At 46.0% G+C, this 25,239-nt stretch overlaps 1 protein-coding gene across 2 annotated transcripts in view; it reads left to right on the plus strand.

The window, feature by feature from the left end:
- The window catches only part of ARPC1B (actin related protein 2/3 complex subunit 1B), a 174,798-nt gene that overhangs the window by 40,833 nt on the left and 108,726 nt on the right, over positions 1-25,239 (plus strand). The window lies entirely within an intron of this gene.

Raw genomic sequence — 25,239 nt, forward strand, 5'->3', positions numbered from 1 at the left:
AACAGATTTTGGAAGCGACGTGTGTTCCAAGAGCAGATGGTATAAAATCCTCCCCGGACTCTTTCACACACCTCAAACAAGAAACCTGAGGATGAAGGAGCCAAAACCAATCGCTTTGCCTTTTGTTCTTATCCTTCTCTTACCGTCCCTTCTCGGCCACCGCAGTCTATCACTATTTATTGTACATTGGATAATAGGGGGCTGAGAGACATGCTGCCCCCTTTCTCCAAGATAGCTATCACAGGGAAGAGAGGGAGGCTGATCCTCTTTGTCGGATTTCATCGATGGAAGATGAAATTCCCTCTCTGATTAGCTGTGAGTTAACTGTTAACCTCACCACATCCCATTGTTCCCAGTCAAAATATTCAGTACGGTCAATATCTCTGGACTCAATCTTCTTTAAACCAGGGGTGTCGTGAAGGATTGCCATGACCCTGCCTCTATTTAAATGCTTTAGGTCTGAATAAAAAATGCTTCCAAGATAAAACTCTCTGAAAGATCATTCACAGCCGTTCTACCTTTAGATGGCAGACTACTGCCATTTTCTATGTATTTTCTTTTTGATGAAATTGATTTCCTGGCGTGAAGGCTTTTTAGGGGGGAGGCATTCCTCAATCCCATAGTTAAGTCAATTTCAGCCACAGGCTCAAGTTCAAGTGGAAGGGCAGCTAATAATTCAGCCAAACTAATCCCAGTTCTCTTTTGTAGACAGCGGGTTTCCAGCATACTTCTGATTCCTTCTATGTTACGACTGGCTGTTTTGCAATCCTTAATGTATGTGAAGCCCTGAGCCATCCAGTTGCTATCAGACCATTCAGTTGTTTGAATATCCTGCATAGACTTCTGGTTTGGCAGATCCCCATTGCCTTGTAACAAGGAAGGGTCTACATAGCCCAACCTGGTGCTCCTATCTGCTGGCTCAGTGAGTGCCTTTTTTTTAACATGGAAGACATATCTTTACTTTCACAGTATTTGTGAAGGACATTCCCTAATTGTTCTTGCACCCCAGAACACGTAAAGAAAGGTTGTGATGTGTGAAGTTCATAGACTGTTAGGTTACTTGTAGAGGGCACTTATTTGTCTTCATACGAAGAAATGCCTTTTCCTTAAATATCGTTCAAGGAATATTGTGATACACTTTAGTTCCAGCAATTAGACTTCTTTTGGACACCTTGTTTCAAAATTATTGGGCTAACATCACCCCTTTTTTGTCTTTGGACTATTCTTAGAATGATTTGGTTGAGTCTGTACATTAAGTGATTTTACAAAGCCCCTACATGAACTGCTCTTTATTTTCTTTGCTTTTTGGTTTTTAGTTTCCTTTTCCGAGGGGACAGCCATCTTCTTAACATTTTTTTTCCTTACTTTTTTGGGCCTCTTGGCTCTTTCTACCCCCTTGGGTAGGGATATTTGTGGTGGGAGGGATCCATCATAATTCTCGATTGATCAAGAGCATCCTCCATTTCTCCCAGTCGCAAGAATTCTTCAATCACAGCCGCATCAGGACATCCAGGAATGCTGAAATATCAATCCCCGCCTCCTCTGCAGGGAAATTTCCACCGTTACCAATGTACACAAAATTAGACTGAGTTGGATTTTTCACTCCGATCTGTTCCCACTCTGGAGAAAGAGCTTCATTAGGATGTTTAAAATCTAAAATCATCCTGGTCGTTCCCGTGGATCTTAAATGGTTTTTAACTTAGCTAAATTCTGTCGCAGTCTCGGGTATATTTTTTTTTCATGAAAAGGCAATGAGGTAGTACCAGTAAATTATGAAGTCGGGTTAAAAGGACGGTTTGACGCCAAGATGAAACACTCAAGGAAACGCCTGTAATAATTCATGACCCCTATCCATCGACGTGAGTAGACAGGTCACTACCGGAAATCAGAACACATCCAAAACTTCCTCTTTAGGAGAACATTACATTTTTGTCTTCTGTAGGAAATTATGCAGCACCGTTTGATCCGAATGGTGTTGTTTTCATGTGGACATCCGTATACATTGGGGGTAGTTATGTACCCCCTCTCTGAGTTGGAGAAATGGTTTCTCTTGCACGCAGTGGGAGCCACTTGAATAGGAGTTCCAAAAAGTTACACCCTTTCCCTATTGTTCCCCACCATAGAATCCACTTACTCAGGGTCCAAAGATAAGCGTACTCTTTTTGCTAATTCGAGGGCAATAGTTGGGAGCAAGCACAGATACATCCGTAAATAGGTCTTCGTGAGGGCAATTGATCAAGTCTTTAACTTCAAGATGTCCCAAGGAGCAGGACGGGTCACTGGGCAGCTCCGCCACCAAAAACCCATTTCTATGATCTGTGGTTGGCAACTTGGGGTCGATTGACGGGGTCCGAAAATAGTGAGGAGTACAGAGGCCCTTCAATCACTGTCCCCTTAATATGTGTAACATCCACAGTCGATGCCCCATTTGGAACCTTATCGCATGTTTTAATAGTGAGAAAGTGATGACCCCTAGATTTGTCACACCATCATCAAGGTTCAGAGTCGGAGGTTTGGATACGGAGTCCAAAACTGAGTTGACGTCAGTGACTCAGAGGGGCATTTGGGGGGCATACCCGACTTTAGCGTATAGGCCATAGTAAAAACTTTATATAATAATAAGGGTTGGGGTGGGGTATGGAGTTTGCCTTTCCACCATGCCATATAATTGGCACTGGGAACTGTGAAATTTCAAGAGAATGAAAACATTGATGCATGAAAAAAAACGTCTGGTGACTGTCGGCAAGTCAGCTAATTGGTTATGCAGGGAGTCCTGCAACACTAAAGGCTATTGTGAAGACATCAGGGGAGCGTTCCCCGAAAGCCAAACTCAGCCCATCGCCCATAGTGGCAAATTACCTATTCGTTCCGTTTCTGGCCGATCGTCAGTTTTAGCATGAAAACAAATCTCTATTTTTTTCTTACAAGGGGACACAAGCATTGACGCAGTCAATCCACTTTCTTTTTCGGTCGGCATTTCCTGCCACGTTTCTCTGGCAACATCTGCTGTGCACTAATTCTCTGACCGATTTTGTAAATTTGACCTTGTGGCAGCTTCCCTGATGCCATCTAGGAGAACACGAATCAGAGGCGTAGCCAGGATTGTTTAACACGGGGGGCCTGAAGCTCATGTATTTGGGTCCACGCTAAGGGGAGCCTACAGAGGGAAGGGGTCTTGTTCTCAGCTGAATATGTGGGAGCGGCCAAGGTTAGTGAGAGAGCACAAACCAAACACGGTGAGTTTGGGTGGTTCTCCTCTCAAGATAATTGTTTAAATAATGGGCTAAAATATTGCATTTTACAGCAGAGTTTATGTGAAACATTGAGTAAAAAGCCACACAGTTTTGTAGGCTAAGACACGAAAAAATGAATTCAAATACAAGTCACCAACAGTGCGCAGGGGCTTTTTCGCGATTTTTTGCCCACTATATGCCACAGGAGTGGGTCATTTTCTAAAAATCTTCTTGTCCATGAGGCAATATGTTCAAGAGACCTACTTGTCCTGTAAACACATCTACTTGTCCCTACGAGCTTCCATAATCCTTGAAACATAGCACACATACACATGAAACGCATGTTTTGATCAAGCTACATAACTAGCCAACATGATTTGAACATAGATTCTCAACTGTGATAGAACTTGTTTTTTTTCCTGAACCATGTGGCTTTATCATTTATTTCTTTAAAAAAAATGAAGGCAAAAAGCGTGGTTTAAATTGTCACGAATGTGTCCAAAGACAAAGCTGAATGTATGCCCCAGTGCAGCGACACACTAAAGTGCAAGGGGGGGGGGGTGGGTGGGGAATTCTATCGCAACATGCAGCCAAAGAGGGCAGCAAATGGCTGATGGCTGGTATAAGTCTACCCTCCCAACGTTCCATTGTTTCTTTATCTTTTGTTGTTTTGAAAAGAGCATTCTACCCCCACTGTGTAAAATTATGCAATAATTCCCCACTCCTTGGGCCATTATAAGCAATTAAACATTGGTGACATCCCATGGCCCAGGTTTGCTTGGGCCTATTGCCATGGGTGAGAGCCATCTAGTTATTAAGCAAATGTTTAATTCTTGATATTGACAAATATGAGATTGGGCCAAATGTCCCTCCTATCAGGTAGCAGCACCCAGTGAGCCCAGTGACCTCTGGGCAAGGACACCGCATGCTGCAAACCTAACTTCAGTCTCAGACTGTGGAAGTGCCCCAGCCACATTGCACCAAATTCATTTTAGCGCAGTGTCACTAGCCCGCAGTCAATGGCTGGGCCTGCTAGGCGACCGCGTGCTCTTCGGCGAGGTGAACGTAGAGAAAGCCAGCACAGCTCGTTAGTATGCACAACCTGGGCAGGGATAAAATTTACTGTTTTTTAAATTTGCATATTGGAATTTTACAAACATTTTAGAAATCATGAACAAAACCTACATTTTTCATTTTATAAAAACTCTAAAGCAAATATATCATTATCACATACAAATTATTTGTGTGTTTTGCCGGCGTCAGCGCCTCCTGTGCGCCCTGTCTTTCCAGCACGGCTACTGCCTGTCCCTAATTCGGTGGGCTATAGTGTTTGGAGAGTGAAGGAAGAACGCTCCCATGCTGCACACAGGCTGCAAGACTTCCACACTGCCTCGCTGTCAGTGCCCCAGAATCCGCATCTTTGCTGTTTTCCAACCCTGAGCTGCTGCTGTCTGATTAGCCTATTGCCTTTAGCAATGCATTTCAAGTGGCAGGGGAAGGCTATAGTGAGGTTTTCTGTGCCACGTGTCCCCCTGCATCCCAAATAGTACAAGACAATCCTGGCTTTAGGGTGTATTTTCCTCATGCTAAGAGGAACTTGAGCATGATGTTTGCAGCCTCTTCCGCTTCTTTGAGGTGCAGTTTGGGGCTAGGGCGCAGTTCAGATCCGCTGTCCAAGCCTTGGTCCTCTCTCGGACCTGGATGGTGGCAATGCATTTTTGGAAGGCCTTCTGGCGACTACCCTGGCACCTCTGAAAATTCTACCACATCACCTCAACCCTCATCGAACTGCACTGGCTCCCACTGCAAGCCTGTATTCTCTTGAAATCCTGTTGCATCGTCTACAAGTCTGTCCTCCTGAAGTCCCCAGGCTACCTCACTGAGATACTCGGCATCTCCGGAGGCCTGCGATCCACCAGAAGTAAGGAAGTGTGCAGACAAGAATTACCAGAAGACAAGCCTTCTCTGTCTACATTCCAAGACTCTGGAGCCTCCTCCCCATCAACATCAGACTTGCCCCATCACTTCTACAGTTCAGGAAAGATCTCAAGGTCTTCCTCTTCAAGGAATGGCTCTTCCTTAACACCTAGGTCCACACACCCTGCACTCTCCTTTGTACTTGAGACTGGGTGATCGGCTCCCCACTCTCCCCCCCCCCATGCTGCCAATTGCCCACCCTCCCCTGTTGGCTCCTTTTCCCTCTGCTTCCCTCACTGTGTTCTTCCCCCTATGATTCTAGAGCACTCCGTTGCTTCCCAAAAACCAGGCCTACCATACCGGGCATGCTGGCTTAGGAAGCTGAAATCCAGCAAAACCCAGCACTAAATTGCAAGTAAATGTATTTTTTAAGGGTCAAAGGACAGCTGGTTTTACAGAAAAAGAACATACTAATTGCACTTTGTACGTGTTTCATCATATTTCTATGAGGTGTCACATGTGTGCAGTGAAAAGCTGTACAGGATGTTATTGCATTCAAATATATATATATATATAGGCCTATATAATTCCATTTTCAGAGTTTGCTGAGTCGTTTGGTGTGCACTTAACAAAGTTAGGATTGTGCTGTTTTGCTAAAGACAAAGGCGTCCTTCGGGCCTCTATTTCCATGCTATTGGCATTACTTTAAAGAAACTGCATAAATACAAGCTTTGTACATTTCTTTAACTTTCTTTCTAACAGACACTTGGAGTCTGCTGCAGAAAGAGACCTGGAGGTTTTGATTGTATAATATTAACTTACTTCTCAGTTGCATGTGCGTATCTCACTCACCTCGCAGGTGGGACAAATAAAAACACCTCATTAGGAGCCCGTATTTATGATGCACTCTGCAGAGGGAAACATTTCGGCCTTGCTGCTGAAGCGGATTCATAGTTTGATCATCAATGTTGATGTATACAAATATCTTGCTGCAGTGACTTCAACGGGAAGACACACGAATGTGTATGTATGTATGTATGTATTTATTTTTTGTGTAGCGCCGATAGCCCGTGGGCATCAGGGAGCTTAGGCAAACAACGAAAAACAAAACGATACAATAGGAACGTCTGCGCTAAGCCATGAGGTGGTCATAATCCCCCGTATCCCAGTTCATCATCTGAAAAGATGAGTCTTCAACCCTTTCCTAAAAACAGTAAGGTTGGTAACGGTTCTGAGTGTTTCTGGAACACTGTTCCACAAGCTGGGGGCCTGCATCAAAAAGGAACTGCCCAGACCAGATTTCAATTTAAACTTGGGGACGATCAACAGACATTTACCCTTTGAACGAAGATTCCTACTGGGGGTATGAAGCACTAAGCCCTTTTTCAGATACTCGGGAGCAGAGCCGTACAGGCATTTATGCACCAGGCAGAGAGCTTTGAATTTAATACGCTCCTCCACTCTGAGCCAATGCAAGGCTATTCTCTCTGCAGTAACATGATCTCTTTTCTTCAGATTTTTTACCAGCCTAACCGCGTTGTTCTGAAGCACCTGACAACTAGAAACATCCTTAGAGGAGGCCCCTAATAACATGGCATTGCCATAGTCAAGCCTTGATAGTATAATGGCCCTGGCTACGGTGGCCATATTACCCTCATTAAAAAACGGCCTAATGGCTTTCATGAGCCTTAAGTAATATGCCGTATTTTTTTGTAGGTAGCTAGTCTGGGCATGAGAATCCACCTGTGAGTTGACCATTATTCCCAGGGTCTTCACTTTCTGGACCACCTGGATAGTGGCATTCTTGATTTTAAACGATTTATACTCAGCCCCCAAGTTCGCTAGCTGATTACTTGATCCAAACAGCATCAGCTCGGTTTTAGAGTCGTTCAGACACATCCAGTTTGTCTGCATCCAATCGTCAATTATCTTATAAACCCTGGCTATTATTTCACTGTCTGAATCATAGTGGCTGCCACCAGTTCCAGAATGAGTTTGGATTTGTCTGCGTAATTAGTAAACGACACCCCCGCATTCACCAGTAGACTGAACAATGTGCGCATTTATATGTTAAACAACATGGGGGACAGACTGGCCCCTTGTGGGACTCCGAATAAGATGTCATGCGGATCGGAAAAACTACTGCCCCAATGTACTCTTGCTTTGCGATCCGAGAGGAAAGACAAGAGCCAATCAATGGCTCCTTCCGAGCAACCCACATTCTCTCTAAGCGCCTTGATAAGAAGGCGATGATCCACCAGATCGAATGCGGCACTTAGATCCAAAAGCATAAGTACTCCCAACTTGCTTTTATCCATTAAGCTGAGCATCTGGTTCTGCAGGTCCAGCATGGCAGTTTCCGTACTATGGGATGCTCTAAATCCAGATTGTTGTTGATGCAGGATCTCCTCATTCTCAACAAACTGCTGCAGTTGTTGTGTAGCTACCTTGTCCAATAACTTAAGAACAAAGTTCGAATTAGTTATTGGACGGAGATTCCCAGGGTCTTTGGGATCCAGACCTGCTTTTTTAACTAGAGGGGTAATAGTAACTTTCTTAAGATCTGTAATCTTGTGCCTGTCCTCTTGGCTTCGAACTGTTACTGGGCAGTGCCTGAACTTGAAGATATGGTTAGATATGCTGGTCACAGCGGAAATTCAGCTTGGGTTGTCCCACAACCTTTCCTAAAGATTTCTTGTGAAAGATTCGCCAATCCCACCATATAGTTCTGAAGTGTGCCATGTGCACACATGCTTTACAATGTAAAATTGTAACTGGTGTGCACAAGATGCATCTGCAGCCAACCAAAAGTGTTGCAGTGCACAAATGTTGGACACTTTCTTTGGTGCACAAGCCTATTGTTTGGTCCCAATCCGACCCTGGCATTATGTAAAATAACTAAGAAGTGTTGCAAAACCCAAAGGAAGTTTAAGATGATAGTGCTTTTTATGCTGGTACTTGTAGGTTTGAATTTAGAATGGGGGGAAAACATATCATGCTCGTTTTGTTGAACATGAGGACTCTTTATTTATCAGGTCGATTTATAATGTGATTTGTGTACTTTTCACGAAATCTCTTATGCCATATACTAACACCACATATTTGTTACCTTGACGGGGTGGGGGGGTATGTGTTCAACTGTCTAAAGTAGAAACTGGGATCAAATACCAGCTTAACGTCTTAACTAAATGGTGTGATTCTGGGCAAATTAATATTACTTGGATTTATCTCCCAAACTGTGAGGCAAGGTATGGGCTCAATGTTGTGGAATTATGTGGAGGCGAGACGCAAGGCACGGGTTTTCTGTTGTGGAATGGGGGTAGTAGGCGGGATGCAGGTATTGAAAATGTACTTTCAATGTCCACTTTTTCTAAGATTTTCTGGGGAGAACGCTCTCCTTCTGGCTTTAGAGAGGTAAGGCTAGTTCACTATGCACCCTTGGTACGATGTGGAGCCACTTAGAAAAAATGACAGCGGTGTGCTAATCCCACAAAGCATGTACATGACAACAGTTGGCAATTTTAGTGGCCGTGCCACCAATCAGACAAATGTAAATCTGGATTCTGGACAAAATGTGACTGCATTTATACTTAAAATGCTGCTAAAATATGCTCCCTCTAGAGTACAGTTAGAATGGTTATCTCTACCGGACAATAAAAGAGTAATCGGACACTAGACGCTGTACTTCCCATTAAAAGTACTAAACTCTGCTTGAACGACTCCGTATTGATCATGATCGGGCTCGCAGCAACTTCCGTGAGAACATCGATGCTCCACATAAACATAATTGACCAGAATACACATTTCTCATCCGTGTGCAGAAGTATAAATCTAGAAATGGTCACTGCAAAGTTCAAAATGAATGGTATAGTATATACAAACAGTTCAAATGTGCGTGTTCAATGAGAAAAACCTTTAGAAATTCAAACCTTATAAACCTTTCAGATCCATTTCTAAACTTTTTGATAATAATATGCTTGGTTTGTAGCCTCTAACATGTCTGATGAAGGTCTACCGGCCGAAACACGTCAAGTGATGAGGATCCACATTTGTTTACCTCAGAAGGCTACTGATTTGTTTTCGGAATTGCATTTTAACTAAACCAAAGTCTGATTAGCTCTGACTTTGTTGGTTAATTTTGTAAATGTGTGCTCATTGACCAAGTACATTGGCACCATTTGAATGTACTATAATTTTTCTTTTGAAACTTGCAGTGACTTTTTCTCGATTTTATATTATCTGCATTCATGAGAAATTAGTATACTGCTCAATTATAGTTATGTTGAGCATCGATGGTCTCACGGAAGTTACTGCAAGCCCGATCCTGATAATTTGATGCATGCAGCCCTTGACAATCTGTTTTCACATCGATGGTTCCTACTGAATATTTCAATACCTATTGACCATCTACTCTTTATATTTACGAGATCCACGTGTGCAGTCCATTCCCGACTCATTAGCACCGGGCACGGGGTACCAGCTAATCGGGTGGATACAAACGCAGGCTGAAACCTACAATCTCAGCCCTCGTTCGAAGCGGCCTGACGTCTGGTTCCCCCGGCCACCATCTTCCTCCCAGCCTCTGTCCCCTCTACTGCTTTTGGTAACCCGGGTTGTTAAAGGCCTTAATCCCCTGTTCCAAGGGCTGGAATGGGGGGTGACTGCCCGGCAGCCCAAGTTAACGGCCCAAGGGAAAGAGATGATGAAATCATCATAGGAACTCTCTGTAGCGCTGGACTCCTATCAATATGCACAATCACTTTACAAAAGAGTATTGAACAGAGAGGAAAGGGGGCTGGAAAGAGTTGAAAGGCATATAGTCCTTGGCGGATCCTTGTTCCTCTTTGTTTGCTTGTTTCCATTGAGACTTTGTGAGCCTAGAGGAGTCTGATTTCTCCAAGGCACTATATATTTATTTGTTCAAACTCCCTGAATGCATCCATATGCCTGATCTCTGCAGTCATGCTTGGAGATTGCTTCTTCGGGCTCCTCGCATCTTTGGGTTGAAGGGCTGTTTGCATGAATTGCCGCAGTTTTGATGATTCAGCTGCATGATGGAAACCAGATGTATGGGGTTCTCTAGGTGATGAGGGTCCTTCGCTGGGCAGGTACCTTAACCCTACTGCAAATTCGGGTATCATTTTGATACCTCTTAGTAATGTGTTCTGCCCTAAGAGGTCGGGCATCATATCATGGGCTGTATTCAGGGTCGGACTGGGCCATAAAATTGTCACGGGCACCAATGAAAAAGTGACCCACAGTTGCAAATGGCTATTCATCCCTTTTGTGGCACTGTTCGAATAGTAGCCAAGGGGACGTTTTTTGATAAAGTGTGATGCAAACTGTGCATTTTAAAGAATATTTATTCACCAACACTGATCAAAACTACTAGCCACAGAGTGAATTAACTCATCAAACTGGCCAAAATTGGCAAATAAAGTGGCCCACTTTGACCCAAAAAACTGGCCCACACCAGCATTTTGTGTTTTTGGTTCGGCCCTGTGCCTATTGCCCTATAGGCCAGCCCGAGCCTGCTTGCATTTTTGTCAGCCTGATACCTTGATGAGCCTCCATGTTGTTCTGGTCCTTGTTGGCCTGGAGGCCGGGTAAAGTAGTATTAGGAGGATGAGAGGGTGTGCTGGTGGCTTCATCGCTTTGGTACAAAATCTTGCCTGATTTCACTTTCTGGGAGGTGAGTTACAAGGCTGTACTGCTAAAATGAAGTGGCAATAACTCCTACATTTCAAAGGGCAATTGACTGAAAACCCTGACTAGACTACACAGTAATGATAGGACATGTTTTCCTTATCCAGTGTAACTTAACTGGGACTGCAAAGCTGCACTTTCCTGAATTCGAAACACAGCACTGCCTTGTGGTGGGGGTGAGGGCTGGGGGGGTCTCCTGTTTTATAGAATCCTGGGATGTATGGAGTCCACAGTGGGAGATTTGAGGCTGAGAAACGATGCCTGAATCTCGTGCTGACATGCGTTAGGATTAAAGAAAACAGCATGTTTAGAGGGAGGCAGCAGGGTCAGCATCTGCGGCTCCAAGTGCCGAGCCACAGGTCTGATTCATCCTGTAAGACCCTTGTGAGAAATGCCCGGCCAGCTCCCACCGCACGCAACCGCTGAGAGGAAAGAAATGGGCCCGGACGTGCTTTTTCCTAACTCTCTCAGTTGTTTGTGGTAAGCAAAAATAAATTATAATAAAGCGCCACCGCAGCAAAACTTGACCAAAAAGAGACACACATTTGCGCCTTTTTGATGAAGTAGGCAAACATATTGGAGAGCGCCATAACTGCCTTGCATAGTGGTCGAAGTGTACGAAAAGAAGAAGTGGAGCTATGTCCCCCCCCCCTGGCCTGCCCCACTCTCCACAAACCCCATCCCAGCGCCCCCTCGGACGCACAATCCAAACTCCCAAACAAACACACCTGCTGTTTAAGGGAACGTTCAGTGCACTGAAGTGAAAGATTCCACTTCTTCCTACACTTTTATTTTAAAACTAAATCATTCCGGTCCAGAACTTTTAAAATAAAAGTATAGGAACAGTAAAACTTAAAAACAAAAAGTAGAGGAGCACGCTCCCGCCCACTTCGACAACTGGCCTTGAGCTGTAGAGGCAGGCTGAAAGCTGATTGCTCATTGGCACAGAGTTGTTTGTGCAGGAAATGGTCCTTTCCAGGTTTACGTCATAGGTAATTCAGTTATTTCTTTGTGCGCGCGCGCCCATAGAATGGACAAGTTGGCTACTCCAAAAGTCGGGAGGAAAATCTAGAAAGCTCAAATTGTCGCACTTGAAAATCGCGAACAAAGTGGATCCACCTTGTAAGTAAACTGGAGTAGGGTGCCAGAAGAGGGTGCAGTGCTGAGGCTGCCATGAGAAGTGTGCCTGACTAAAAGGTTTGAAGGCAAGGAGTCGGGATGGGCGTTTAAGATCCTCTGTTTTTGCCCTTAGTTTAAAAAGCGTATTTATAGAATAAAATTATAAAAAACAGTCATAAGTAAAGTCAAAGTTGGTGTACCAATTTGTGTTTATAAAACCAATTGCGTGCCAGTCTATTTTCCGTTTGCTAAACCATTAGTTTTAACATTTTCGATTTTATTGTACTTAGAATTCCTATGTATTACATTATATCATTTGAAATACGATGTTTCCCCCAATTCAGATTGTCACTATATTACGTCTGTAACACTGAAGATGTTCACATAGAACTCTAAGTATTGTTTGTTGCGTTCTATTCACTGTGTCAAAATATTTCAATCGCAGCAACCAGTCCAACGATGGCTGCGTTGCTTTGTACACCTGAGTGGATACTTTGCACTCCTTTTGGCTAGATTCTCAAAAACTAGCGTAAATAAAAATGCGCAGAGGAGGCACATCAGCCAACTGGTGCTAGTTTGAGAAACGTGCTGGTCACCTTCTTCACAAAGATGAGCTGCATGTATCAAGAGGGCTGTACGGCAGCGCGACAAATGCGCTGGCCAGCTCTCTTGCATTCATTAGTGTTAGGAGTGTGCTTCCAAAACTAGCGTATGGCTGGCTCTCAGCAGCCACGTGGGTGCTGGGAGTGCATTTCACAGTGAGCGGCCCGAAAATGCAAGGCAAAAAAGCATTTCTATCCCTGTTAGAGGGATAGAAATAGAGTTTGTACTTTAGTGCTTCACACCATTGCTAATGTTTGGGAGGGTTAGCAATTACATTCAAAATGCAGTAACCCGCACACCATTTTAAACGGGTACAGGTGAGAGCATTTTGAAAATCATCCCATTTGTGAAAACAAGATTCACTGTAAAGATGTGCAGGAACACCCTTCATTTGCGCTAAAGGGGCAAAGGGGTATTTGAGCGCATATCCAAATGCCATGTGTGCATTGGGCGCATCATTTCTGTCGCAAATTATGAGTTGCACTGGTGCAGCTCATCACTTTTGCCAAAACAAGGTTTGAGAATCTGGCCCCTTGAGTCCATGGCATTGCGAATCACAGGATTGCAGTAACTTGCAGAAAGCAGGAAAGGACTTCTCAGCAGCCGAGCTACTGTGTTCTGCAACTGGAGCTTCAGCACTTCTCCCAAGTATAATATAATTGTCTGGGGTTTATTAGAATCCAGATACAGCTGCCGGGTTCGACATTGAGGGGAGCTAGGGCTATTTAATTCCTGCATAGGGCCCAGAAGTGCTTGGTTGCCTGATATCAACAGCTTCCAGGAGCTACTTCTAGCTTCTCAGGCCAACTGATACCAAACAGAAAATCCAGGTGAATTTAACTATGTCCATTTTGGACAAACTATAAATAAACATTCAAAAACATCTGTAAGAAATTTAAAGAATAAGGGATCATGAATAATGGACAAAAGGATATGTTTGCATCTTATGTGGAAGTTAGGTTTGTGGAAGTCTATGTACTAGTTCCTTGCTCCCCAGTGGTAGCCCCTGGCCACGGGTTACTGCTGGATACCCAGGAGCTGCTTCTAGTTCCTGCTTATCCAATCTTAATTTCGATCCCTGCTGTTATCAACAGGTAATTCCAGGTCAAGAGTGAGAAGAGAGGAGGTTAAAACAAACAATGACTCAAGCGTAAGTGCCATCTGAGGACAACACATTCAAGCTCTGCTTGAAAGTATGCATCAGTCTGTGCACTTCAGCACTTAAAAAAACATAATTGTTCTCAACAATTTCTAGGTCAACAAGACCAACTAGTCCTGTAAACAGAAAGATCCCTTCCAATCTTTGGCTACGCAGTAATATTGTTCTTCAGAAAAGCCTGATGGAGGAGCTTCCATTTTGTTTCTCTTGCTGTTGGAGGTCAAATGAAGGTCGACCTCTTCTCTAATGGCACATTCAAGCTTTCAAACAATGGCAAATCCTAACCTGACGGATTCCCAGAGGTTAAGAAGCATTCGCTCAAGAGTTTCAAATACATCTGCTCCTCTCATTAGTTGCAGCGGCACAGTCCTGGGCACGTTTTCTTTTGTTGCGCATTGTAAAATTGGCAGTGCTCACCTAAACTGAGTGCTCTGATTGCGTTGTTTGTCAAGGCTGCAAGAAGCCGTACATCCCCTGCTCGTCACTTTTGCTGTGCAATTAATCCTTCTTTGAAACACATAGAATGGGCGTGCTGATGGAGATCTGCAAATAGCCTTTCAAAAATGAAACTCCCAGCTCCAGAATTAGTGGAAACTAAAAACAAGAATGGAAAAAACCAAGTTTTGTCTTTTGTGTAGGTTTTTAATGATGGTACTTTAAGACCATATTCTAGCTTCTTCCGGTCCTTATGTAGATGACATCATCATCCACAGTAAGACCTGGGTCGAACGCATGCACCATTTATTTATTTATTTATTTATTTATTTATTCACATTTGTTGAGCGTGCAGCAGACCGGAGGCATCGTGGCGCTTGTTACAGTGATTCTTAGACTTAGTTACATACAGATTGGTGCCCGTGGTTACATTGGCCATACATTGTACTTTAATGACTTGCATGTTTTGATCATCTAGATCAGAATGGTAAGTTAGTTGAAGAGGGCAGTTTTGAGTTGTTTGCGGAAGGAGAGGAGAGATGTTCGGCTCTGAGGTGGGTGGGCAGCGCGTTCCAGAGCTTAGGTGCGAGGTGTGGGAAGCCTATACCTCCAGCCTTGGTTCTATTGATGCGTGGAATGGTAAGTAGGTTGGTGTAGATAGATCTGATAGGCCTGGTGGATTGAGATCTGTGCAGTGTGTCGGATAGGTAGGAAGGTGCTGTATGGTTGATGCATTTATGGGTGGTTGTGAGAATTTTGAAGGCGATCCGTTCCTTGACTGGGAGCCAGTGGACTGCCTTTCTCGCTTGGGTGATGTGATCTCTTTTAGGTATGCTGAGGGCTGCTCCAAGCGCGTTGTTTTGAGTGGTTTAGAGCCTGGATAGGTTGTTCTTAGAGGTGCCGGCTAGGAGAGCATTACAGTAGTCCAGTTTGGCTCCTATAGTGGCTCTGGCGATGGATAGACAGTTATCTTTAGTTAGGAAGGGTTTTATTGCGTTAATGAGTTTGGTACTCAGTGCAGGCGCCGATACTATGGAGCTAACTTGTTTGTCCATGGATAGGGTGGCATCTAAGTGCACTCCTAGCGTTTTGACTGAGGATAAGACTGGGATGATGCAGTTGTCTATGTTGAAGTTGATGTATAGCGGGTTTAGGTTGGACAGGGTGGGTTTCTGACCTAGGATGAGGATTTCGGTCTTGTCCCCATTCAAACAAAGGCCGTTGGTAGCCATCCAAGCTTGTATGGTGGAGTATATTAGTTGTAGGGTGGTGCAGTCTTGGTGATAGTTCCCTGTCAGAGGAAGGAGAATCTGCGTGCCGTCGGCGTAGTTGGTGTAGGTGATCCCCCATAGCGTCTAGTTTGTCAAATAGGGGCTTGGTGAAAAGGTTATATAGAGTGGGGGCTGTACAAGAACCTTGTGGGACCCCACAGTGTATGATGGTGGGTGTTGCGTGAGCTGTGTTGAAGAACACTTTCATAGCTCTGCCTTGTAGGAAGGGGGTTACCCAAGAAGCTGCGTCCTTGGAGAGGTGTGCTGCATGAGTTAGGTGACTGGTGAGAGTGGTGTGATCTACCAAGATGCAAGAGCCCTCCGGAGAGCGGGCTTAACAGCCAACTCAAAGAAATGCCACCTGGACAAATAAGCAATAAAGTACCTGGATTATTTTGTGGGAAACGGACTGGTTAAACCCCAGACAGAAAAAGGCAAAGCAGGGCAAGCAACACCTGGACCCAAAACCAAAAGAGACCTTCGTGCTTCCCTTGGATTGACAGGCTATTACAGAAGATGTATACCAAATTATTCAACCATGGCCGTCAATCTGACTGACAAGCTTAAAAATTCCCATCCTTTAAAACTTGTCTGGGAAAGTAAAGACTGAAGAAGCTTTGAAGGCCTCAAAAAAATCATATGCTAAGGATGCCTGATTTCAATCGAGAATTAATTCTTGAGACAGATGCTTCTAAGGTCGGACTGGGTGCTGTGTTGTCACAAGGGCATGGTGGCTTGGAACACCCAGTCTTATATTTGGCCATAAAGTGCTGCAGGACTAGTTATTTGGTTCACCCCCCAAAAAAAGGACTCGCCCCAAGGATCTCTACACTGTCCAGCCCTCTGTCTGCACCACCCTGCAATCTCCACGCAATGCAAAGAAGAGCTACTCCCACGTGAAAAGATTTGTCTTTGTAGTTGAGGAGAATTCTCAAGAATGGCTAATTTCCCTTACCTAATGAGTCCCTCAGCAGCTTTGCTGGATATCTAGGATTTTTTTATCACCTGGTAAGAGTGTGAGCCCTTTTTCCCACTCTTACATGTATTTTGCTGTGTGGGTTTAACATTTTTTGTGTTCATAGACTGTGGAGCCTCACCTACTCCACAGGCATCATCTTTTTACTGTGTGTTACACAGCATCTTCAGTGCAGTGACACAGGGTTGTCTTTTAGACTTCCCAACTCTGACTCAATTTTTTGGTACTGACTACTGTCTCCCAGAACATGTAAAGTTGCCATTGACTTTATTAGTCTTTAAATCCACAGACTCAGTACAAACCATCTTACATGGCTTACTGGAAAGGGTTAATACTTATCCCTTTTTGTCTGTTTCTCTTGGAGCATTGGTTTGCTCCCTTTTCATCAAGAGTTGGCTGGTGGCAGTGGTAACTACCCTATTTTTCCTACTGCGGTTATCTTGAATAACCTTGTTATTGTTTTAGGCTATCTTGGTGGCCTCGAAATAAACCTGCTAGACCATACGGTTCCGGCTGGGTTTATTCGCCATTTGTTTTTGAAAATGTCTTTCTCGTGTTTTTCTCTGCTTGCCAAACCAGGTTTGGTTCCTTTGTTCACTGTCTCTTCGCAGACTTCTACACAGAAGCCCTCCTTGGGTGCCTGAAAGTATGGGTAGGCAGGATCTGAGGGAGGAGTTTTAGGACCCCTACCATGGGTTCCCTTGGTAACCCAAGTAGCACTCCTGTTTGATTGGCTAGGTGACTGTCCGGCCAGGACAGCCACCCTGCTGTGTGATTGACAGCCAGGCTGTGTGAATGGGGGAAAACTGCATAAAAAGCAGGTCTCTGGGTCTGGAAAGTCAGAGTTGCCACTGGAACGAAAGAACCGACGAGGAGCTGATGGAAGAGGACCCCTAGCACGACTGAACAGCCCGTTAAAGCCCTGCTGCAGGTCCGAATCCTCGAACTCCAACGACAGAGAAGATCCTCCCGGAATCTTCTTCCCCTGAGCTTGTGGGACCAACCAGTTCGCCCAAACTACAAGCTAGGACTCCCTCCTCTGGTCGAATTTGCTGTACAGAGCTACAGTGGGCCGGATAGCCAGGAAGGTCAGACCCTGCTTGGGTTTTAAGGAGCACACCTTTTATTTCGTTGCTTTGCTCTGCTGCTGGTTTCTTCCCTGGGCAGTGCAGGACCCTTTAGTCTTCCTACTTCATGTCAGTCCGACAGTCGCTTACCGTGAGCCTGCAGGAACTGCCAGGAACGTCCGCCTCAGCTACAGCTTCTCCATTTAAAGACACTGTACAAATCCGTTTGTTCGTTTTGTTCAGCCGCGGTGAAAGTGTGTGAAAAATTTCTCCAATGTGAGGGCTTGTCCTTCTCTACTCTTTAAACTAACATTTATGCTGACCAACTTCGTCCAGAACTCTTGGCAATGACTTAACCGTGAACTACCCTGAACTGTGTGATCTTGAGCAAAAGACTTTTGTCCTATTGACTTTGGCCCTAAGCCTTTTTGATTTGGTTCCATCACTGTAGTTCCTCTTTCTAGATGGCCTTGCTTACTTACCTGTTGGTGCTGCTCAATTTCTGCCTAACTTTGTCTTTCCCTCCCTTTTTAAATTACTAGAGTGCTATTTTGCTCCCACTTCATTTTGTGATCTTAACTTGTCTGGAAACTATTGGGAGTGGTGTGGTGTATTAAGAGTGTGATTTTTAAACTGCTTTACTTTAGTGAAATGTTATACAACTGATGTGTAAATAAATGTATATTCTTTTACTCAGAAACCTTGAGTCAATTTTTGTTTGAATCATAGTAATTGCTGTCCTTTGTGTAACTATTGGTACTGCTCACTTGCTCTTGAGATAAGCCTGGCTGCTCAGTCATCGCTACCAATTTTACTTTGTAGTACAGGTTTGTACCAAAGGTGAATTTGTACTGTCACTTGTAGTCTTAATTGTGTGTGGTGTTACCAAAGGGTACTGCATATAATTCTGCCTAACAATTGTAAGCCAACCTATTTTTTTTTCACTCTTCAAAATCCTGTGTTTTGTTAAATTCCAGTGGTGCATCATTACATGGCTCCGCAGGAATTAGTTCGGAGCACCGGCACTTATTGTCTCAGACTCAGTTCAGTTCTGACATGGTGTTTTGGCAACTTTATTTTTTTAATTGTCAATCAGTCTTAGTCACATAACAAGCCACAACAGAGTGAGCCAAACCTGGACTCCTGTGCTAGTTCTACAGTTTCATGAGGAACAGTGCGCCAGAAGATCATAGCGCTGGCAGCACATGCTGTACATGCCAGTGCATTTCCTTAGTAGGCTCACTACTGTAATTGCTAGCAACACTGCCACAGCAGGTTGTGTGGTGCAGGCAGAAGCTATGCAGTCACGGGACGTGAGCATCTCGCTAGTTTGGTTCGCACGCACAAGCGTATGTTCCGATTACGGTTTGGGGTCGGATTTGCTGCAGGTGGGGAGCACTCAGTGGGCACATGCAGTGCCTCGTTAAGTTGGGTACTTCCCCTTTTCCTTCTGGAATGCAGTCGGCTTGAGAGGTAAAATATGCAATAGCATGCCAACCTGCTAACTTAGTAAGTCTTAAACACACACAGGAACATGACTGTGATCAGTGCCATACAATCGCCAGTGCCGTTAGTTAGGTAGAGGGGGCCCCCCCAGCACAAAGAGCACAACAGAACAGCCAGCAGCACCACCACAGTGGCAAGTCCTCGGAAAAGGGCACTGCCAAGGAGGAGTCCCTGTGCGTAGTGCCGACCTATAGAAAAAGATCTTGCTGCTGTGTTTGACAGGCAAGTTGATCAGTTTAGTAATAATTTTGTCTGCATTTGTTCATCACTTTATTATAAGAAGGAATGAAACATTTTGTGCCTCATTTTAGGACCCCAATGCTATGCTTTGCTATGTTAACTTGATTAATATTTGTAAATCGCACAACTGCCATCGCTCATTGCTGCCAGTGAGCCTGTGGGAGTTGCAGCTCCATCGGCAATTATGTTGACATTGGGCTTCATGACGAGTTGGGCGGTAGCCTTTAAATCCGGCGGTAACGGTATTAGTGCCGCTAATACCGCTCCGCCGGATCACGACTGCCATCCAGCCGGCGCTATTCCAGCCAGGCACTATTACAGCAAGCTGTAATAGAGCCGGCTGTAATCACGCCAACGACGCAACGCGCTATCACAGACCTATCACAAGTAGAGTATCGGCACTATTAGCGCCAGAAAACCGGAGCTAATAGTGCTGAAAATACCCCTGGCCAAATGCTGCCGGTAAAAGAACACAGGTGAGAGTAACAAAGCCACTGGTGGAAACAATGCACACAAGAGGCCTACAAAAGACCCACCTAGGACCGAAACAAACTACCCAACGCCATGTTGCCATTAGGAGCAGGGAGGTGAGAGTAATAAAGCCACAGGTGCAAACAATGCACACAGACCCACCCAGGCCCCAAACACACTTCCCAACACCATGTTGACATTTGGAGCCAGGATCCTTGACATGGACCTCTACAGGCTGCAACAGGAGCTACAGAGGCCTGACAACCAGCAGAGGGCAGAGGGAGCGGTTCCATGTAATAATGTCGCCACAAAAATCTCGCCATGCAAAAATATCGCCGTAAAATTGCCGTTTTTTGTGGCGACATTATTGCATGGAACATGCGGGGGCCCCTGTCCCCATATATATGGTCACCCATATAATATCGCCACAACCTTTTGTTTGTTTTATTCACTTTTTATGCGCGCCAGACCCAGGGGTAACAGGGCGCAGTGGCAAGGAAATACGAAACTTACAGGTTACATCATGGCAAAAAGTACATTAAAATTACATTGGGTTAGACAGATCAGGCATACAGTAATTACAGCAAGTATACAAGTTCAAGGGGGTCAAGATGTTCGTAGGAAGTAGGAGCCCCCGGTCAGCAAAGGTCAGTCGAGGTGAGGAGTTGAATAACTTTTTTCCTGAAGCAACGGTAGGGCATGTCTGCTCTCAGGTCTTGTGGTAGAGAATTCCAAGTTTTAGCCGCCTTTACTGGGAAACTGTTTCCTCCGATAGTGTTCAGTCTAAAGTTCGGTATTGTCAAACAGTTGAAGTTACCAGCTCTGATGGGTCTCGAAGATGTTCTCCTATGGAGTTTGTCAGACAAGTAACTAGGGGCAGAGTTATTGAGGGCTTTGTGGGTCAAGGATAGCATCTTGAGTTTTATTTTGTTCTCTGTAGACAGCCAGTTGTGATGTCGTCTGGTGGACGAGATATGGGACTGTTTGTTAATGCCTAGTGCCGCTCTCAAGGCATTATTTTGTAATGTTTGTAGTCTCTGGGTTATTTTTTTATTAGCTCCAGAGTATAGGGCATTACAATAATCTACTCTGGAAAGAATTAAGGCTCTGGCCAGGATTAGACAACTCTTGTTGGAGAGGAAAGGTTTACTGGCTCTAATCAGTTTGCACGTGTAGGCCGTGGAGGAGGCAAGGGATTTTAGCTGTTTGTCAAAAGATAGGGTAGAATCAAGATAGAATCCCAGGGTTTTAACATCCTTGGATACTTGGATGATGTTCCCGTCTATGTTGAAGGAGGCAAATTCCTGTCCTAGTTTTTTGATATTGGCTCGGGTACCTAAGATGATCAACTCTGTCTTATCATCGTTTAGACAAAGGCCGTGAGTGGCCATCCATGCCTGGATGATAAGGTATACCTTGTTCACCAATTCCGTGTCCTTCGCATGATCCCCAGAAAGCGGGAGGAGGATCTGTGTATCATCTGCGTAGTTAGTATAGGTGATACCAAGATGATCCAGATCGTCGAACAATGGCTTGGTGAAAATGTTGTATAGAGTTGGGGATACGCAGGAGCCCTGAGGGACACCACACGAGATCGGGGTGGGATCTGCCTCCGCGGAGGGAGAGAAGACTCGCATCGTTCTCTCGCTCAGGAAGGACTTGATCCATCCAATAGCTTCTGCCGAGAAATGAGCGGCGGAGTCCAGGTGGCTACAGAGGACTCTGTGATCCACCAAATCAAAGGCCGCTGAGAGGTCCAGGAGTAGTAGGAGTACTGTTCTCCCTTTGTCTCTTAGCTCATCGATTTGGGACTTCAAGTCTATAAGGGCAGTTTCTGTTCCGTGTAGGGGTCGGAAGCCCGATTGTCTTTCTCCTAATAGGTTGTGTAGTTCCAGGTGCCTTTGAATTTGGATATAGGCAGCTTTATCCAGAATCTTAAGGAGAAACGGTACCGTCGTGATAGGGCGGTAGTTAGTAGGGATGAGAGGGTCTAATTTTCCCAGCGATATTATTTACGGCGACCATATATATGGGGATAATATTACCTGATACCGAGGGAGCACAGTGGGGGCAGGGTGGGGGGTGATGATGAGGAGACCAGCACCAGCAAGGTGGGCAGCCATCCCCACGGCCAGGCCAGCACCCTGAGCCCTGACTGATGGTCAGTTGGTAGCCTATTGCAGGCTGGAGAGGGCTGCCATTACCCATTTGCTGGACACTTCAAGGTGACATTGGTAGCAGGATTGCCATCAGCACCGCTGTGCCGCCTCTCGTGAAGCTGGTGTCAGTCCTGCAATACCTTGGGACGGCCAGCTTCCAGCACACAGTTGCCATGATGCATGGCATGGCCCAGTCCACATTCAGTGCAGTCCTGGGCCAGGTGCTGGATGACCTGCTGCGCCATGTGAACGAACACATTGCATTGCCCACCACCCAGGCACAGGTGAATGAACTCAAGGCACAGTTCTATGTGATTTCCCAGGTGCCCAACGTCATTATAGCCCTAGACTGCACACATGTTGCACTGGTTGCACCCCAGGACCATGAGGCAGCCTATGGAATCAGAAGCATTTCCATTCCTTGAATGTGCAGATGACCTGTAACCCAGACCTGACCATCAGCCACTGCTGCGCTTCCTACCCTGGATCCACCCACGACTCCATGGTGCTTCGCAACAGCACACTGCCAGCCTACATGGAGAGGCACAGAGGCCAACGCACATGGATAGTGGGTGAGTACAAACCCTGCCTGAAATTCATGCCAAAGTACAACAAATGTAGGGGGGAAAAGCCACAGGAAGCCTTGCATGCCACCAGGAGCCACAGCCAGCACCATCACAGCACCAGTACCATAAACGTGTGGCACACAAGGTCACCTGCACACGGCACCACACCTGGACCCACCCAAGGTGATGGCCACACACTTCTCAAAACACCATAACACGTGACCACAACAACCAGAATGCACCCTGTCTGTGTTGCAGTGCTGCTTTACACCCTGACACACAAGAGTAACCTCACCCAGTGCATCACACAGGAATGCAAAGTGAGAGGAATGCAATAACCATCTTCTAAACCACTGTAGATGATTGGATCAAACCTGAACATGAACATCCCTCAGAGAGTGACCCATGAATGCACATTTATATGCACGTGAAACAAAACAAAAACTAAAGCTCCACCATCCACTGAGACAGCCACAACCAAATACAAATCACCACTGGCCCTGAACAGCCAGTCATGATGAGAGCCTTATCCTGACAGTATGGATGCCCCAAGTGCCAATCAAACCCAGGGAGTGGTGCATGTAGAAACTGGACTACAAGGGACATGGCGCACATTGCAGAGCAAACCCGTAGAACATGAATATACCATATTCAAAGGACAAGTGGTTACATGGCGGTACTTGTTGAGCATGAGTGTCGCACGCAATCCCATACACATAGGTCATCATCCACCGAACCCAGTAATCCCATGTGCAGGCAAATGTAATCTGCCACAGGACAGCCCACTCAATCTCACAGGGTGCATGTACGTGTCAGATGATGCATGGCCTGAAAGATGATGGATGCATAGCAATCAGCAAATCACCCTGTTGCACACAAAGATGACCACAGTGCATAGTGTATTGGTGCTTAGTCCTTGCACACTCATTGAACGGTCCTAGGCCTCATGTACACGTTTCATCCCATGCAGGTTATTCAGGATACCCACAGCTCAGCTGGCTGATGACACGTGTGTGGAATCCACAAACTCCGGGCAGAGCTGGCATACAACAATGCCCACAGTAGGACCTGCATATGTGTAGAAAGGACATTTGGTTTGTTGAAGGCACAGTTCCAGTGCCTGGACCGTACTGGAGGGACACAGATGTATGTGCCAGAAAAAGTTGGAAAGATTGTACTCACTTGGGTCATGCTGCATAACATCTGCTTCCGTAGCAATGTGCCACTACCCCCCTGATGCAGACGGGCAACACCCAGGGGATGGGAGTGGCGAGGACCATGTGCCCGTTGCAGGGGCTATTGCACACACACGGATCAGGTGAGGGAGGGGAGGTTGGCCAGACAGGCGGTGATTGAGAATTGTTTCTAAAATGGTGGATGGGCACATGTCACGAAGAGCCCTTGTAAAATAAATAACACCTGTACACAATCATGAATGTCCTTGCTTTATGTCATGTTTGAACAGATTTAATAGAGTGGAACTGACCCCCTCTCCCCACCAAATCTCCAGCACCCATACCTCTCTCCCCCCACAAACTCCCCAGCACCCATCTCCCCATCCACCAACTCCCCTGCACCCATACCCCCTTTACTTCACAAACTCCCCAGCACACATACCCCTCTCCCCCAACCCAGTGCATATAGGTCCATGTGCCCGGCTCTCAGGCCAACAGTGCATTGTCCATCTAACATGGACGTAGTCGCTTCCCACGTGCACCGCCTTCAGGTGAGCGGCTTTGCAAATGACGCAGTGACCTATGCCTGGGTGACCCATCTAGGGAGCCCTCTGTGGGGGTGGTTGAGGTGGATGGCACCGATGCAGCCAACTGCAGATGCTGGCGGAGGGGACTGATTGCCTAACGCATCTGTTCTGCATGCGCAGAATGCCCCTCGCATAATTCATGTACTCACTGGCCAAACCCTGTGAGGGACGCAGTGCATGCCTCTACAACCTTATGTGGGCGTGTATTGTCACGCGCCATGGTTTTGGCTGCCCCCTAATTGCACTGATGATGGCCTTTATGTGGCGGTTGTGTTTGCTGCCCATGCCCTCGATCCTCATCTGGCGTGCCTCCATCACATCCAGGCATGCCATGACAGCATTGACGGAAACTGTTCCTGTGTCCCGTGCAGAGCTGCTATACGGGGAAGGTCTACGCGGTGTTGTAGGGCTGCTGTGCCTGGCAGGTCTATGCATTGTTCTAGGGTTGTTGTGCCTGGCAGGGCTGCGCAGTGTTGTGGGGCTGCTGTCGCTTGAGGTGCTGGGCTGTCTGGTGGGGCTGTCATGGATGGAGGTGCTGCCAGCAGATGACCCGTATGAGATTTGTCCTCATCCGCCACTGGTGTGTGTGAGCGGCGGTGGCAGGCACCGACATGTGGACTGTGGATGGGAGTCTCCACATGCTCAGGGGTGCCTTCAGGTGTGCCCATTTGCTGCAATGAACTATGTGTGACAGGTACAGCATGCTGCCCTTCACCAGATAAGGTACCGTCCTCTGGGGTGGTTGCACACGTGGCAACTTCAACATCCTGTGAACCACTGGTGGCTTGGGACGGGCTTGGTGAGGCGACCCTCGTGGCTTTTGTGCGCTGAGGTGGTGAGCCCTTGCTGCCTTATGTGCACTGAGATGGTGAGCCCCTGGTGGCTTGTGTGCGCCGAGACGGTGTGTCACTTCTGCGGTGGGGTGGGTCCTCCGCCTTGGTGTGTCCTACCACGCCCTTCGCGGGGTGGTGGTGCTGGTGGAGGCGTATCTGGGCAGACGTTGGGATGGTCCTGCTTCCTCGTTATTTACGTTGCACTTGGGGGATGCT

This window comes from Ambystoma mexicanum, chromosome 2p (genome assembly GCF_040938575.1).
Source record: "Ambystoma mexicanum isolate Mex_15411 chromosome 2p, UKY_AmexF1_1, whole genome shotgun sequence".
Lineage (NCBI taxonomy): Eukaryota > Metazoa > Chordata > Amphibia > Caudata > Ambystomatidae > Ambystoma > Ambystoma mexicanum.